Raw genomic sequence first — 17,943 nt, forward strand, 5'->3', positions numbered from 1 at the left:
ATATGCCCCTTTTATAGTACCAGCTATATGCCCCCTCTATAGTACCAGCTATATGCCCCTTTTATAGTATCAGCTATATGCCCCTGTTATGGTACCAGTTACATGGGGATTTGCTACTGTTTTAGACAGTTCCTGACATGGACAGAGGTGGCAGCAGAGAGCACTGTGTCAGACTGGAAAGAATTAAAAATTCTCCAGCCTTCCAGTACTTATCAGCCGCTGTATGTCCTGCAGGAAGTGGTGTATTTTTTCCAGTCTGACACAGTGCTCTCTGCTGCCATGTCAGGAACTGTCCAGAGCAGTAGCAAATCCCTATAGAAAACCTCTCCTGCTCTCCTAGAAAGAAAACCACTTCCTGCAGTACATACAGCAGCTAATAAGTATTGGAAGACTTTTAATAGAAGTAAATTACAATTCTCTGGCACTTTCTGGCATCAGTTGATCTGAAAGAATTTTTACCCCTTTATAGTATCAACCATATGTTCCGGCAATAGTAACATTTAAACACCTCTTTATTAGTATCATACACATTCCACTTTAATAGTACCAGCCATATGCTCCTATAATAGCACATACACACACACCACTTTACTAGTACACTACTGTAATAGCACCATACATACAGCCATATGCTCCTTTAATAATACCGACCACATGACCCTATAATAGTACCAATCAAATACTCCTCTAACAGTATTAAGCACATGCCCCTTTACGGCTTATAAAGTCCGCACTTTGTTGTATATTGACCTTTGCCCTTGGGTCACCACCCCCTATCATCTCTATAATGGCTGCCATTAGCGGTCTGCAGGAGATTGTGATACCGCTCTATGTCATATTATAAGATTTCATATAAGACGACATCTATGGGAATTTAGAACATTCTTGAACTACGACTCCCCCCAAGGTTGTTCCCCTTCATAGACTGCGGAGTTATACTTAAATTAAAATGAGAGTGATTATGTCAATTGTGACACCACATACCAGAACCTCAGCTCTGGACAGCCAGGTGCTAGTCATTATATTCCAACATTAGGGCCATCATTTTATTCTTCACCAGTCATACCATTATTATTTTCTAAGGCAGCTTTCCTAGAGTTCAGGAAGACGTGTCTACGTATCCAACTATCACGGACCTCATGCAAAATGTACAACCGAGCCCTCACTTATCAGGGTGACTACTTATGAGTCTTGTTTGGGTCTCCCACTTGTCACACAACTCTTTAAGGCTGGTGTTTTAAATGGTGATCGGGTATAATGGAGGAAACACCAGGCCCCCACGCGTTTCATCAGAACCCAATTCAGATCCTCTAATAAAGCCTGACCTTAGAATTCCCTTATGGTCCTGACAATCAGACCCTCTACCAAGCCTGAAGTTCAGCTGCCCCATACATATTAGATTAATGCTGTCCAAACTCATTAATTTTGGGAGGTGTTTCTTCGCCTCCAACCATAATATACTCTGTGTCCCCTCAATTAGATATAATGGACTATGCCCACCCCCATGAGGAATAATGCACTGTGCCCCTATAATAAGGTATAATGTGCTGTGAGCCCCCAGAGAGGTATAATTACCTGTTCCACCCCTTAATACACTGAGGTATAATACACTGTGCCCTCCCATGAGGTATAATGCACTGTGCCCTCCAATGGGGTATAATGCACTGTCCCCCCCCTTAATACACTGTGCCCCCCATGAGGTAAAATGCACTGTGACCTCCCATGAGGTATAATACACTGTGTCCCCCATGAGGTATAATGTACTGTGCCCTCCCATGAGGTATAATGCACTGTGCCCCCTTAATACACTGTGCCGCCCATGAGGTATAATGTACTGTGCCCCCCATGAGGTATAATGCACTGTAACTGCCATGAGGTATAATGCACTGTGCCCCCTTAATACACTGTGCCCCCCATGAGGTATAATGCACTGTGACCTCCAATGGGGTATAATGCACTGTCCCCCCTTAATACACTGTGCCCCCCATGAGGTATAATGCACTGTGCCCTCCCATGAGGTATAATGCACTGTGCCCTCCCATGAGGTATAATACACTGTGTCCCCCATGAGGTATAATGTACTGTGCCCTCCCATGAGGTATAATGCACTGTGCCCCCTTAATACACTTTGCCCCCCATGAGGTATAATGCACTATGCCCCCCATGAGGTATAATGTACTGTGCCCCCATGAGGTATAATGTACTGTGCCCCCCATGAGGTATAATGTACTGTGCCCCCCATGAGGTATAATGCACTGTGCCCCCTTAATACACTGTGCCCCCCATGAGGTATATTGTGCTGTGCCCCCCATGAGGTATAATACACTGTGCCCCCCATGAGGTATAATGCAATGTGCCCTCCCATGAGGTATAATACACTGTGCCCTCCCATGAGGTAAAATGCACTGTGCTCCCCATGAGGTATAATACACTGTGCCCCCTAATACACTGTGCCCTCCCCATGAGGTATAATGCACTGTGCCACCATGAGGTATAATACACTGTGCCCCCCATGAGGTATAATGCACTGTGCCCCCCATGAGGTATAATACAATGTGCCCTCCCATGAGGTAAAATGCACTGTGCTCCCCATGAGGTATAATACACTGTGCCCCCCATGAGGTATAATGCACTGTGCCCCCCATGCACTATAATGCACTGTGCCCCCCATGAGGTATAATGCACTGTGCCCCCCATGAGGTATAATACACTGTGCCACCATGAGGTATAATACACTGTGCCCCCCATGAGGTATAATACACTGTGCCCCCATGAGGTATAATACACTGTGCCCCCCATGAGGTATAATACACTGTGCCCCCCATGAGGTATATTACACTGTGCCCCCATGAGGTATAATACACTGTGCCCCCCATGAGGTATAATACACTGTGCCCCTCATGAGCTATAATGCACTGTGCCCCCTAATACACTGTGCCCTCCCCATGAGGTATAATGCACTGTGCCACCATGAGGTATAATACACTGTGCCCCCCATGAGGTATAATGCACTGTGCCCCCCATGAGGTATAATACAATGTGCCCTCCCATGAGGTAAAATGCACTGTGCTCCCCATGAGGTATAATACACTGTGCCCCCCATGAGGTATAATGCACTGTGCCCCCCATGCACTATAATGCACTGTGCCCCCCATGAGGTATAATGCACTGTGCCCCCCATGAGGTATAATACACTGTGCCACCATGAGGTATAATACACTGTGCCCCCCATGAGGTATAATACACTGTGCCCCCATGAGGTATAATACACTGTGCCCCCCATGAGGTATAATACACTGTGCCCCCCATGAGGTATATTACACTGTGCCCCCATGAGGTATAATACACTGTGCCCCCCATGAGGTATAATACACTGTGCCCCTCATGGGGTATAATGCACTGTGCCCCCCATGAGGTATATATAATACACTGTGCCCCCCATGGGGTATAATGCACTGTGCCCCCCCATGAGGTATATATAATACACTGTGCCCCCCATGGGGTATAATACACTGTGCCCCCCATGGGGTATAATGCACTGTGCCCCCATAGGGTATAATACACTTTGCCCCATAATACAATATGCTCCCTTTAAAATACTTTGCCCCCATAAGGTATAATACACTGTTTCCTCCATGAGGTGTAATGCACTGTGCCCCCTTAATAAACTGTGCCCCCCTTAAAACACTGTGTTCCCCGTTAGATATAATACACTGTGTCGCCCCTTAATACAGGGCGTCCTCCCAATGAGGTATCAGCTGCCCCCCCCCACCCCACCCTCGCTGGGCCCCTGCATTGGGCAACTGCCTGGTCCTTTTGTTCTTGGCTAGGAGTCTGGCAGCGGCCTCCTTCCCTATGGTGGGGTCTGGACAGTCACAGCCATCAGAAAACCGCCTTAAAGGGGTATCAACAGGATATGAATGAAATATCTCAAACATGGGGGTCTCACTCCTGGACTGACGGGTTGAACAGTTGTCCACGTCCCAAGGTAAGAGAAGTAATCCTGAGGCAAACTCATCTTGAGGCCATAAGGCCGGGGGGAGGAGGCCCCATAATCTGCTAATTTGGGATTGATTATATCGGCTCTGAAATCAGCGATACCCCTCAGTTTACGGTAATCCCCCCTAACTAGGACCTAATGAAATCAGTATGGACGGTATATGGTTTACAGGGGGATACCAGGCATTGGTTCCTCGGGAGACACACAGTAAGACGTCCCTAATTCTCCATGATTATCCTCAGCGGAGTGGTCGCTTATCCAGGCCTGTGTCACTAATAAGACCTGGAATTATCATACTCATAGAGGGATTACCCAGGATCTATAGGATAAGGTGTTGTCTATAGTGTCTGGGTTTCTACAGCCCTCCCCTATTAAAGGGGAACTCTGGAGATTTTTTTATTATTATTATTTTTTAATCTTAATCAACTGGTTACTTCTATTTAAAAAATCTCCAGTCTTCGAGTACTTATCAGCTGCTATATGCCCTGCAGGAAGTGGTGTATTCTTTCCAGTTTGTCACAGTGCTCTCTGCTGCCATCTTTGTCCGCATCAGGAACTACCAATCCCCATAGAAAATATTTCCAACTCTGGACAGTTCCTGACATGGACAGAGGTGACAGCAGAGAGCACTGTGTCAGACTGGAAAGAATACACCACTTCCTGCAGGACATACAGAAGCTGATAAGTACTGGAAGACTAGAAATTTTTAAATAGAAGTAAATTACAAATTTCTGGCACTTTCTGGCACCAGTCGATCTGATATATATATATATATATTTTTTTTGCTGAACTACTTCTTTAAAGAAGAGGGTGTATAATACTTTTACAGGAGGATAAGGCTGGTACTATTAAAGGGGAACTCTGGAGAAAAATACTTTCCTTTAAAACAACTGGTGTCAGAAAGTTATATAGATTTGTAATTTACTTCTATTTAAAAATCTCAAGTCTTCTCATACTTATCAGCTGCTGTATGTCCTGCAGGAAGTGGCGTATTCTTTTCAGTCTGAAACAGTGCTCTCTGCTGCCACCTCTGTCCATGTCAGGAACTGTCCAGAGTAGTAGCAAATCCCCATAGAAAATTTGAACAGTTCCTGACATGGACAGAGGTGGCAGCAGAGAGCACTGTGTCAGACTGGAAAAAATACACCACTTCCTGCAGGACATACAGCAGCTGATACGTACTGAAAGACTTGAGATTTTGAAATAGAAGTAAATTACAAATCTGTATAACCTTTCAAAACCGGCTTATTTGAAAAAATAAATAAAAAATCTCCGGTGTACCCTTTTAAGTGATAAGAAATGGTAAAAAATGTCTCTAGCATGGCGTGGGCTCCTTTAACTCTGGAATCTCGCCCCTCGCAGACAGGGTCTCGGTGACACTTACACTTTTTTACACTTCACCAGAAATGAGAAATCTCTCCCGCACATTCTCGGGGGATATGATTTGCCGTAAATTCTGTCAATGGGCCGAGAGCTTTAACCTCTTCTCGGTTATAACTTCATCAAAGGGAAAATCTGATAAGTGTGAAACGCGTTAATCTCTCCCTAATCTATTGCGGCTCTAATTACAGGGGGACGCTGCCTGCCAGGATTTCTGCCTGTATAATCCAGCCGCCATAGGTAGCTCAGGCCGCAGACATTGGGGGAGATTTATCAAACATGGTGTAAAGTATAACTGGCCCAGTTGCCCCTAGCAACCAATCAGATTCCATCTTTCATTCCTCACAGACTCTTTGGAAAATGAAAGGTGGAATCTGATTCGTTGCTAGGGGCAACTGAGCCAGTCTCACTTTACACCATGTTTGATAAATCTCCCCCATGGCCTTTTATGTTTTTAGCTGGTTTGTTTTTGTTCTTATCCGATCCTGCTAAACTCACTGATATAGAAGTAAAAGCTGTAAAATTGTTAGGCAGCTTAAAGGGGTATTCCAACAATTTTTTCTTTCTTTTAAATCACTGTTAACAAAAAAAAAAAAAAAATGCAAAACAAGTCTGTGGAGACTCTTGTTTTGCATATTGAAATTTTGGGGGGCATCAGTGGAGACTCTTGATTGAGTACTTCATTGGAAATTTTTTAATGATCTCCTTGAGTTCAGTGATTACTGTGTTTTGTTGGTTGATTTGTCATTGCTCCAACTAGCCAGAATCCTGCTCCACACTGATGAGGGGCAAATACCCCGAAACGGCTGTCTGTGGATGGATGCCTGCCTTTGCAAGCCCTTGTCATGTCACAATACTCGCACCTTGGGTTAGACTTTGACACAAAAGGGGCCACCCTGGTGTTTCCCTATTTATGTTCCAATACTTATAACTGAGTGGGATTTAAGGGGCTACCTATCAGGGTGGTGTGGTGCTCTCCCCATCATAAAGGCACCTCATGGCAACAGGTTAGGGATATCTGGCTATTCCCGTGTCTTGAAACTCGACTCTTGTTTTGCATAACCAATAGTTACACCCTTGGTAGGACACCACATACTCCCCCACTTGAGAAAAGCCGTCCACGGCGTAACACCTTGAGGAAAAGGCACCATGCAATTCCTCTTTTCTCCTGCGGGGGCACTGCAGGGAAATCAATCATTTGCTTTAATGTTTTTTTTTTTCTTTTCAAGGAATATTGCTGGATCAGACTTTCTAGACTCAGGCACAGGTTTAAAGGATTTTATATCTCTCCGCATTACTCGGCCTATCTGCCATGCCACCTACTAGGACGTCACTAGTGATAATTTTGAAAAAAAAACATTCTTTAGGCAAGAAAGAATTTTCTTTGACTCTGTATGATTAGCTCTATAGGAGACATGAAGAAAATGTAAGAAATACAGTTTCCCTTTAAATTTCCATCTTACGCCAGGCCCATAGAGAATGTGGCGGGGCTGGACTGTCATTTTTTTGTTTTGCTCATTCGGAGAAGGAATGTTTTTGGCCTCCAACCAGAATCCAAAAAGGGCCTGTAATAGATTTATTTAAAGCACAAAGTCACATTCCATCCTGCGTTTTATCCCTTCTCATCCTCGGCCGCTTGCGCAGAGTCCGTCCCTCTAAATAGAAATGGTGCTCGCTCTCCTGTGGGAAAGGTCATTAGGAATCTCTTACATTCCTCGCAAGGAATAAAGTAGTGGGCCGGCAGCTGTGTTTTGCCGGCTCAGAAGCTTGTTAGTTTTCCCAGTGGGCTGCTGTGTTTGCTTTGATATGTCGCAGGTATTCACCGTCCCGGACCGAGAGCGAATATGAAATATGAAGAAAAAAAGTTATAAATTGAAAACTGATGTGAAAGGAGCCGCTCCATAGACGAGTCAGGGGCTGCAGTGTCTGGAAGAAGAGCAATATGATAACATTTCTTCTATACAATAGAGTTCTATGTGAGCTGTATAAATCCCTATGCAGAGAGCTCCCTCTAGTGGTGGCAGCAGGCAGACAGAAATGATGATTGGTGAGAGTCCAACAGCTGGGACCTGTGATGAGTGAATGTAGTGGAAGTACAGCTACATTAACTCTTTATGGGACCTCCAAATTTAGTAGAATGCACTACTCTCTGCATTGCTCTCTGTTCACTCTCTACAGGGCTTCTGAACAAAGCTGAGCTTTCTATGGAATGTCTCGACATAGCTAGGTACAGCACTCTCTATTCACTCTCTAAGGGATAGTTGAACTTAGCCAAGTATAGTACTCTCACAATGCTTTCTGTTTACTTTCTATATGATTTCACTTTTTATATGAAACACTTCCTATTATTCTCTAATTACTTGTCACCATAGCTCTCTACAGTGCTCTCTAAAGGATTTGTAAAAATAATTGAGTATAGCACTCTCTACAGTGCTCTCTATAGGGCTCTCTATAGGACTTGTGAACATAGTTCAGTATAGCACTCTCTACAGTGCTCTGTATAGGACTTGTAACCATAGGTGAGTAAAGTACTTTCTGCATGACTCTTTAAAGGACTTGTGACCATAGCTGAGTAAAGCACTCTCTACAGTGCTCTCTATAGGACTGGTGAATATAGCTGAGTATAGCACTCTCTACAGTGCTCTCTATAGGACTGGTGAATATAGCTGAGTATAGCACTCTCTACAGTCCTCTCTATAGGACTGGTGAATATAGCTGAGTATAGCACTCTCTACAGTGCTCTCTATAGGACTGGTGAATATAGCTGAGTATAGCACTCTCTACAGTCCTCTCTATAGGACTGGTGAATATAGCTGAGTATAGCACTCTCTACAGTGCTCTCTATAGGACTTGTGACCATAGCTGAGTAAAGCACTCTCTACAGTGCTCTCTATAGGACTGGTGAATATAGCTGAGTATAGTACTCTCTACAGTGCTCTCTATAGGACTGGTAAATATAGCTGAGTATAGCACTCTCTACAGTGCTCTCTATAGGACTGGTGAATATAGGTGAGTATAGCACTCTCTACAGTGCTCTCTATAGGACTGGTGAATATAGCTGAGTATAGTACTCTCTACAGTCCTCTCTATAGGACTGGTGAATATAGCTGAGTATAGCACTCTCTACAGTCCTCTCTATAGGACTGGTGAATATAGCTGAGTATAGCACTCTCTACAGTACTCTCTATAGGACTTGTGACCATAGCTGAGTAAAGCACTCTCTATAGTGCTCTCTATAGGACTGGTGAATATAGCTGAGTATAGCACTCTCTACAGTGCTCTCTATAGGACTGGTGAATATAGCTGAGTATAGCACTCTCTACAGTGCTCTCTATAGGACTGGTGAATATAGCTGAGTATAGCACTCTCTACAGTGCTCTCTATAGGACTGGTGAATATAGCTGAGTATAGCACTCTCTATAGTGCTCTCTATAGGACTTGTGAACATAGCCTACTATAGCACTCTCTTTCGCACTCTCTAATCACTCTATTGGACTTCTGGGCATAGCTGAATACATTGCTTTCTACTCACTCTTTCCAGGACTTCTACACATAACAAAGTACAGAGCTTTCTACAACACTTTAGCCACTCTCCACGCTAAGGCCTTGTTCACACAGAGCAAGAACGGCGGAATTCCGAAGCAGGATTGTCCGCCGCGGAATGCCACCAGCCTCCGTGCCATAATGACAGTCTATGGGAGGTGCGCGCGGCTTCTCTCAGAGCGCTGAAGAATGAGCATGTTCCTTCTTCAGCGCCGAAAGATGCAGCATGCGAGCCTCCCATAGACTCCCATTATGGCACGGAGGCTGGCTGGCGGCATTCCGCGGCGGTCAATCCTGCTGCGGAATTCTGCTGTTCTTGTTCTTTGTGAACGGGGCCTAAAGCTGAACATAGCCAAGTATAGCACTTTCTACAATGCTTTTTATTCACTCTCTAAGGACTTCTAAACATAGCCACTTACAGCACTTTCTGATGACTCTCTATGGGAGTTTTAAAGTGTCGCTGTCGTTATAATTTTCATCAACAGTTGATGTGATATAAAGCAAGTTTGCAATTTACATTCATAATTTTTTTTGTTGTTATCATGCTGTAAAACAAAGCTGAACTTGAAATCCAGGCCCAGTCTCCTGAAGGCAGATACATAACAGCTATACTTACCAGAAATCCAGGTCCACTCTCCTGAAGGCAGATACATAACAGCTATACTTACCAGAAATCCAGGTCCACTCTCCTGAAGGCAGATACATAACAGCTATACTTACCAGAAATCCAGGTCCAGTCTCCTGTAGGCAGATACATAACAGCTATACTTACCAGAAATCCAGGTCCACTCTCCTGAAGGCAGATACATAACAGCTATACTTACCAGAAATCCAGGTCCAGTCTCCTGTAGGCAGATACATAACAGCTATACTTACCAGAAATCCAGGTCCACTCTCCTGAAGGCAGATACATAACAGCTATACTTACCAGAAATCCAGGTCCAGTCTCCTGTAGGCAGATACATAACAGCTATACTTAACAGAAATCCAGGTCCACTCTCCTGAAGGCAGATACATAACAGCTATACTTACCAGAAATACAGGTCCTGAAGGCAGATTTTCTGACCTGTGCTGCTTAAATAATAAAAACAGACTAAACACAGGAATTCTGGCCAATACAGAGAGTCATGGCTCAATATCTCCATCAATCACATGACTGCCTTCGCTCAGATGGGCCGGAATACACAGGACTTCCTGTTTTCTGTTTTTTTTTTTGTTTGTTTTTTTAGAAAAAAAGAGTCAGAAAACAGGAAGTGCCATGTTCTGCATGATAAAAAAATAAAAATAAATAATGAATGTAAATTGCAAACTTGCTTTATATCACAACTACTGCCGATTAAGATTTTAAAAGGTATAACGACCGTGACACGTTAAATATTCTTGAGTACAGCACTCCCTATACACTATCTATAGGACGGGTGACCATAGCTGAGGGTAAAGCGTTCTACAGCACTCTCTATTCACTCTCTATGGGACCTCTTTACAAATACCTGCGGTACATCTGTGGTATACATCTATATACCGGCAAAAACAGTATACCGATATACACCAGACAGAACCATGGCGGCCATATTCATGTTATTGGATCGATTATAGTCTACTGGTGACTATTTCTGCTTTATTTTACAATTGTATACTTTTTTTTGGAGAGGACTGAAACACTTAGGGGGAGATTTATCAAACATGGTGTAAAGTGAGACTGGCTCAGTTGCCCCTAGCAACCAATCAGATTCCACCTTTCATTTTCCAAAGAGTCTGTAAGGAATGAAGGTGGAATCTGATTGGTTGCTAGGGGCAACTGAGCCAGTCTCACTTTACACCATATTTGATAAATTTCCCCCGTGGTCTACCGTCCTGGAATATAGGATCACATTCAAGTCTATAGGCCACAGTATACATCAGGAAGCCATGCTGCCGGTATTCCGACATATATCACAGATGTTCTGCACTTCTCTAACATGAACCTTTTTTTGCTCTAAATTTTTTCCCCCCATCTTATAAGGTGATCACAAGACTCTATCATGTCTACTTGTTTATACAGAACAAAAAAAGTCAGGATGACCTATACATTATAGCTTGTATGGACTGCCACCTAGTGGTGAAACTGGAATTACATGTGTCCAGGCTCCATACAGCAGGGATTTCAGGGTACTGTGATATCATTGGATGCATCATCCCTTCCCTGTATGTGGTTTCTCTATAGCAGGGACAGGGAACCTACGCTCTCTAGCTGTTGCAAAACTACAACTCCCATCATGCCTGGAGAGTCGAAGCTTTACTGTCCAGGAACTGTCTAGAGCAGTAGATGTTTTCTATAGGGATTTGCTACTGCTCTGGACAGTTCCTGACATGGACAGAGGTGGCAGCAGAGAGCACTGTGTCAGACACCACTTTCTGCAGGGCATACAGCATATGATAAGTACTGGAAGAATTGAGTTTTTTTTTTTTTTATAATTTTTCGCCAAAGTATCCCTTTAAATTATAGAAAGTTCTGAATACTCTTTATAATACTGATGACTCTGCCCTGTAGGTTACCGCAGTGAATGGAAACCTTCCTGCATGGAGCAGATTTATTTAGGAACATGAGAATATTTCCATTGGAACTGGGTTTATCCTTTTGGAAAAGTACCGGGACTAATCCATCTTCCACGTTCCTCGCTCTCTTTATTTATAGTCCCTCCCGTCTCCTATAAAGCAGTATTAGTGGCGGCAGCGGAGCGTTTGATATAGACCATGCCGCTTTTATAACCTTGTAAAGATGGGATCTGCAGGGACCATCAATCTCTGTCAGGGATTGGAGGAAGAATTTTGCCTTTTTCAACCAAACAGAACTTCAGGTTTATCCAATAAAACTTATCAGGACATTCCTCCGGGGCTTAAGATGCCATAAAAATTGAAGCTAAGCGGGATATCAAACGTACAGAATTCTAAAACATTAAAAAAAAAACACAGTCGAACCGAAAAAGCAATCCGTCATGTTATGTGAAAAAATTCCATTAATCCTCCATCTAATAACATGGATATTCTAATACAGTGCTGTCACACCTGGTTGGACAGGTTTGCAATGGAGACTATATAAGGCCTTATTCACACATCCTGTTAGGGCCCATTACATACTGTCAACCCAAAACAAAGTCCTGCCTAAATAAATCTACTGTGCAACCAAACCTATACACACAACCAAAGAAATTGCACAAATAATCTAGAAGTATAACAAATCCTTTATTACCACATACATCATATACATAATATTAAAAACTCAAAATTACCATGGGGAATGACATAGATAACACTAAGGCCAGAGGGGGAGAAAGATCTCAGTGCGGTAAACCAACCAAATATATATATATAAATATGCTATAGTGTAATTGGCACATATTACACTATAGCACTTTAGCATATTTATATATATATATTTGGTTGGTTTACCGCACTGAGATCTTTCTCCCCCTCTGGCCTTAGTGTTATCTATGTCATTCCCCATGGTAATTTTGAGTTTTTAATATTATGTATATGATGTATGTGGTAATAAAGGATTTGTTATACTTCTAGATTATTTGTGCAATTTCTTTGGTTGTGTCCATTACATACTGTGTTTGCATTCACACCAACCGTGCCATGATCCTTGCTGCAAAAAATAGGACTGGTCATAGTGTGGATAGTGGCACGGATGCCTCCCCCATCACCGCTCCCATTTCCCCTGCTCCTGTCACCGCTCCTGTCTCTATCCCCACTCCTGTCACCGCTCCCGTCTTCCATGCTCCTGTCACCACTCCCGTCTCCCCGCTCCTGTCATTGCTCCTGTCTCCCCCGCTCCTGTCTCTCACCCAGGTCCTTTAACCCGCTCCCATCTGTCCCCTGCTCCTGTCAACGCTCCCGCCTTCCCCGCTCCTGTCATCGCTCCTGTCTCCCCCACTCCTCTCCCCAGCTCCTGCAACCCGTTCCTGTCTCTCCCCCGCTCCAATCACCGCTCCTGTCTCCCCCGCTCCTATCACCGCTCCCATCTCCCCGCTTCTGTCACTCGCTCCCATTTCCCCTGCTCCTGTCACCGCTCCCGCCTCCCCGCTCCTGTTATTGCTCCTGTCTCCCCCCGCTCCTGTCAGCGCTCCCGTCTCCCCCGCTGCTGTCACCATTCCCATCTCCCCCGCTCCTGTCACTGCTCTGTCTCCCCGCTCCTGTCACTGATCCTGTCTCCCCCGCTCCTCTCTCCCCAGCTCCTGTAACCCGCTCCCATCTATCCCCTGCTCCTGTCACCGTTCCCATCTCCCCCGCTCTTGTCACAGCTCCTGTCTCCCCTTACCTTCTCTCCCCGCTCCTTTCACCGCTCCCTTCTTTCCCCGCTTCCGTCTCTGCCACTCCTGTCACCGCTCCCGTCTCCCCCGCTCCTGTTACATGCTCCTGTCTCTCCCTCGCTCCTGCCATCACTCCTGTCTCCCCAGCTCCTGCCACCACTCCCCCGACCCGGCGCATCCAAGCGGCTTCGATCAACAAACTTTTTCACTGAGGGGACAAAATCACACTCCATGAAAAACACTGGACATGTGAATGAGGCCTAAGACCCCCAGACAATGGTATCTGAGGGCGTCCAGATACCTTAGATGAGTGTCGGCCGAAAAGGTATGCTCCTGATTCCTCTATATACATACACCCTGAACTTGGATGATCATGTGTTTTCATAAAGAATAGAAAAATGCCGTAAGACCCTCTGGAGACAAGACTAACTTAAAGGGGACCTGTCAGCAGAAAAACAGTGATGCAAATAAGGCCATGATTAGAAGGGGCTAGTCGTTCTGATTCCAGGCATACCTCCATTGTTTCAATACTCCTTTCCAGTTCTGAGATATAAGCCTTTTTGTTAATATGCAAATGAGGCTCAAGTGCCAGTCACCAAGTGCCAGTCAAGTGCCAATCCCCAATATACACTTATTACAGGAAAATGCACATTAAGTGTTTTTTTCCCTGCACTTACTACTGCATCAAGGCTTTACTTCCTGGATAACATGGTGATGTCACTTCCTGGATAACATGGTGATGTCACTTCCCGGATAAAATGGTGGTGTCACTTCCCGGATAAAATGGTGGTGTCACTTCCTGGATAACATGGTGACGTCACTTACTGTATAACATGGTGATGTCACTTACTGGATAACATGGTGATGTAACTTCCTGGATAACATGGTGATGTCACTTACTGGATAACATGGTGATGTAACTTCCTGGATAACATGGTGATGTCACTTCCTGGATAACATGGTGATGTCACGTCCCGACTTCCAGAGCTGTGCGGGCTGTGGCTGCTGGAGAGGATAATGCCAGGGGAACACTGAGGGACACAGGGCACTGGAGGGACACTGAGCATCCCTCTGCCATCAAACCACTTCAGGGTGGTCCACAAGTAGGTGGACAGTATGTGTAATAGGGTTATGAAGGGGGCAATTTATCAAACATGGTGTAAAGTGAAACTGGCTCAGTTGCCCCTAGCAACCAATCAGATTCCACTTTTTATTCCTCACAGACTCTTTGGAAAATGAAAGGTGGAATCTGATTGGTTGCTAGGGGCAACTGAGCCAGTTTCACTTTACAGCATATATATATATATATATATATTTATTTATATAATCCTTTACAGTAAAGCTAATGACTGTGTCTATATGTCTATTTTTATGTGTTCAACTCCCCAATATACAAGGAATAGCACAGTGAAAGCCATCTACGTGTGTGTCCTATATACATAATCCAGCCCCCTGACCACATCCTTTGTACACTCAGTACTTCGGTCACGGTTTATCAGTTGACCACCACCGAGTGCGAGTCTTCGGGAGTGCATGACAGCGCTCCGTAGGTGCACATACTGTACCAATAAATCGTGGCAGAGCGATGTTCCAGAAAACCTAGGAACAGAATAATACAGCATCTGATCTGTGAAATCCCATTTCTGCCTTGAAGAACTTAAGAAATTTCCCTGTCCCAGAGTCCACGAAGCGTCGCCTCCCATGTACTTGGTTACAAAGAGGCCCTGCCGGCGGTGGGTGTGTGTATATATGTGACAGAGCGCGGCTCCTGACACCCTCACTGTACATGTATAAACCTGGTGTTGATTTATGGCGGCTGCCTTGAGTTACAGGCTGAAAAGAACAAATGTTCCTCCGCTTCACCTCAGATGATCTCCTTCCAGCGGATGAAAATTTAGCTGCCTTCGTTTTTTCAGGTCTGTCTTAAAGATGCAAAATCAATATAGTAGAAGGCGCTTACAGAGGACAGAATGCTATCTGGGCGGGGCTTCACGGCCAAAGCACCACTTAGCCCCGCCACCGTGACATCATCAGCACATAGGCCCTGCTGTGGTGTCCCAACAAGGGTGTTGCTAGTAGTTACACCCTTCGAAAAAGCCTGTACTTTTTGGATGTAAGTGGTGATGTAGTAGTGTTAAAGTTTCGCCACAAGATGTCGCTGTTGTAAGTATATGTACTTAGATTCCACAGCTGTAGTATTGAAAGGGTCATTGTTTATTTGTATGTCACATGGATCTGTAGACCAATGAGAATACTTTCTTCTACTATCCTATCATTTCTCTCTTTACTTCTCACATATGCACTCTTCACCCATTCATAGCACATCTTACAGGGGCTGTAGATAGGAAGTCACATGGGTAGAGGAAGTGTAGTGTTTTTTGTTGCTAGACTCTGTAGAGACAGGATGCAACCTACAGTTTCTACTCAAGTAACTTAAAGGACAACTCCCACAAAAATTTTTTTTTGCTCATTTAACACACATTACAAAGTTATATAACTTTGTAATGTGGTTAAATACCCGGCCTGGCCCCCTTCCCCCACTTTCGGACCCCCGACCCCCCACCCCGGAAGTTAAGGAATGTATACATTACCTATTACGATCGTCACGGTCCTCTTCTCCGGGGCGGCATCTGGTGACGACGACGTCAGAGCCGAGGGGCGGTCCGGGTCTTCTTCCTCCTCGGCGTCTTCATGCAAAGTGAATGGGGATGAAAAGGCTGCTGGTGCACATGCGCACCAGCAGCCTTTTCATTGGCTGGAGCGCATCACATGGCTTCCAGCTTGCTCAGCCCTGATTGGCTGAGCTTGCTGGAAGCCATGTGATGCGCTCCAGCCAATGAAATGGCTGCCGGTGCGCAAGCGCACTGGCAGCCTTTTCCATCCCCTGGACCCCGAAGTTGGAGACATAGCTGGATGGCGGAAGGCGGCGACGGAGAGGCGGACGGCGGGCGAATCGAGTGGCGATCGTCACCGGAGAGATGGTGAGTATGGTGTCTGTGTGTGTCTGTGTTTTTTTTTTTTTTTTTGGGGTCCCGCGGGAGTTGTCCTTTAAATCAACTCTATGCAGTGTTAAACCCTTTACTAGAGAGGACAAGTCAGAGATCATCTGAGCCTACACCGTGGACAAGGAGAGACACAGTGCAGGACAGTATCCATAAAGCAAGGCAAGGAACTGATCCGGATAGAGCAAAGTTGCTAGAAGCCTATGAACTCTATCTCGCAGTGCGAGTGTAAGCAGGTAACCTTCAGCATTCCGTCCATCCCAGGTAACAAAGTCTGGGGCTTGTGTCACCCACTAGGACGGGTCCCCACACACTGGTAGGGCAATAGGTGGTGCAAAGACCAAAGAGTCAAAACACAGGCACAAGTATTCTCTCTCTCTCTCTGTGCGATCGCCTAGATCGCACAATCCACAGATGATAAAAGATCACTTTTTAATGGATCTAGCATAATGACATAGGATATAAAATAAGGTATGAAAACTGCTAAATTTACCCTTTACATCTAAGTAGAGAAGTCATAATGCAAAAAGGGGATGACAGTGTCCCTTTAAAGGGGTATTCCAGCCATTATATTAAAAAAAAAAAAAAAGAAAAAAAAGGTGGGGATAGAAAATGATGTATAATTACCTATCCTAATCCCCCTGCAGCTCCCAGTCCTCTAGTCTTCTCTCTTCTTCCTGCTTTTGAGATAAGAGGTCGGGAGCAGGACCTGCCAAGTTCAGCCAATCACTGGCCATGTTTAACATTGCTGTGGTCATTGACTGGCTGAGCTGACAGGTCCTGCTTCCAACCACTCATCTCTGAAGAAGAGAGAAGATCGGGGGAATCAGACAATGCCGAAGGGGAGCTGTGGGGTACCAGAGTGTAGGTAAGTATAGATATGTTTTTCTAAAGCATACATTTTGCTATAAAGATTTGTAACTTACTTCTATTTAAAAATCTCAAGTCTTCCAGTACTTATCAGCTGCTGTATGTCCTGCAGGAAGTGGTGTGTTCTTTCCAGTCTGGCACAGTGCTCTCTGCTGCCACCTCTGTCCATGTCAGGAACTGTCCAGAGCAGGAGCAAATCCCCATAGAAAACCTCTCCTGCTCTGGACAGAGGTGGCAGCAGAGAGGACTGTGTCAGACTGGAAAGAATCCACCACTTCCTGCAGGACATCTATCAGCTGATAAGTACTGAAAAACTTTTAATAGAAGTAAATTACAAGTCTATATAATTTTATGCCACCAGTTGATCTTAAAGGGGTTGTGACAAGATTAAAAATTATATCAGGAGAAAAACTAGTGGATCAGTGGAGATGAGACCACTGGGGACCACCACCAATCATGAGCATTGGCGAATGGTCCCCCAAGTGATGGAGATCAGCCACCCCTCTATTCACAGTCTATAGGACATAGGCAATGATCGTGAATAGAGCGGTGGCCGAGCATGCATAGTGCTGCTCAATTCATTTGGGTGACAACTGACTTCCTTTCTAGTGATAACTTGGGGGGGAGGGGAGGTTTCCCATGGGTCCGAACTGTCCCAATGAGCTAGTTATCCTCTATCGTGTAGATAGCCAAAATCTTTTAATTTTGGGATGCCCCTTTAAGGTCATATGGACAAAAGAGGGTGCAAGATATTAAGGGGGAGATTTATCAAACATGGTGTAAAGTGAGACTGGCTCAGTTGCCCCTAGCAACCAATCAGATTCCACCTTTCATTTTCCAAAGAGCCTGTGAGGAA

The sequence above is a fragment of the Dendropsophus ebraccatus genome, chromosome 1 (genome assembly GCF_027789765.1).
Source record: "Dendropsophus ebraccatus isolate aDenEbr1 chromosome 1, aDenEbr1.pat, whole genome shotgun sequence".
NCBI lineage: Eukaryota > Metazoa > Chordata > Amphibia > Anura > Hylidae > Dendropsophus > Dendropsophus ebraccatus.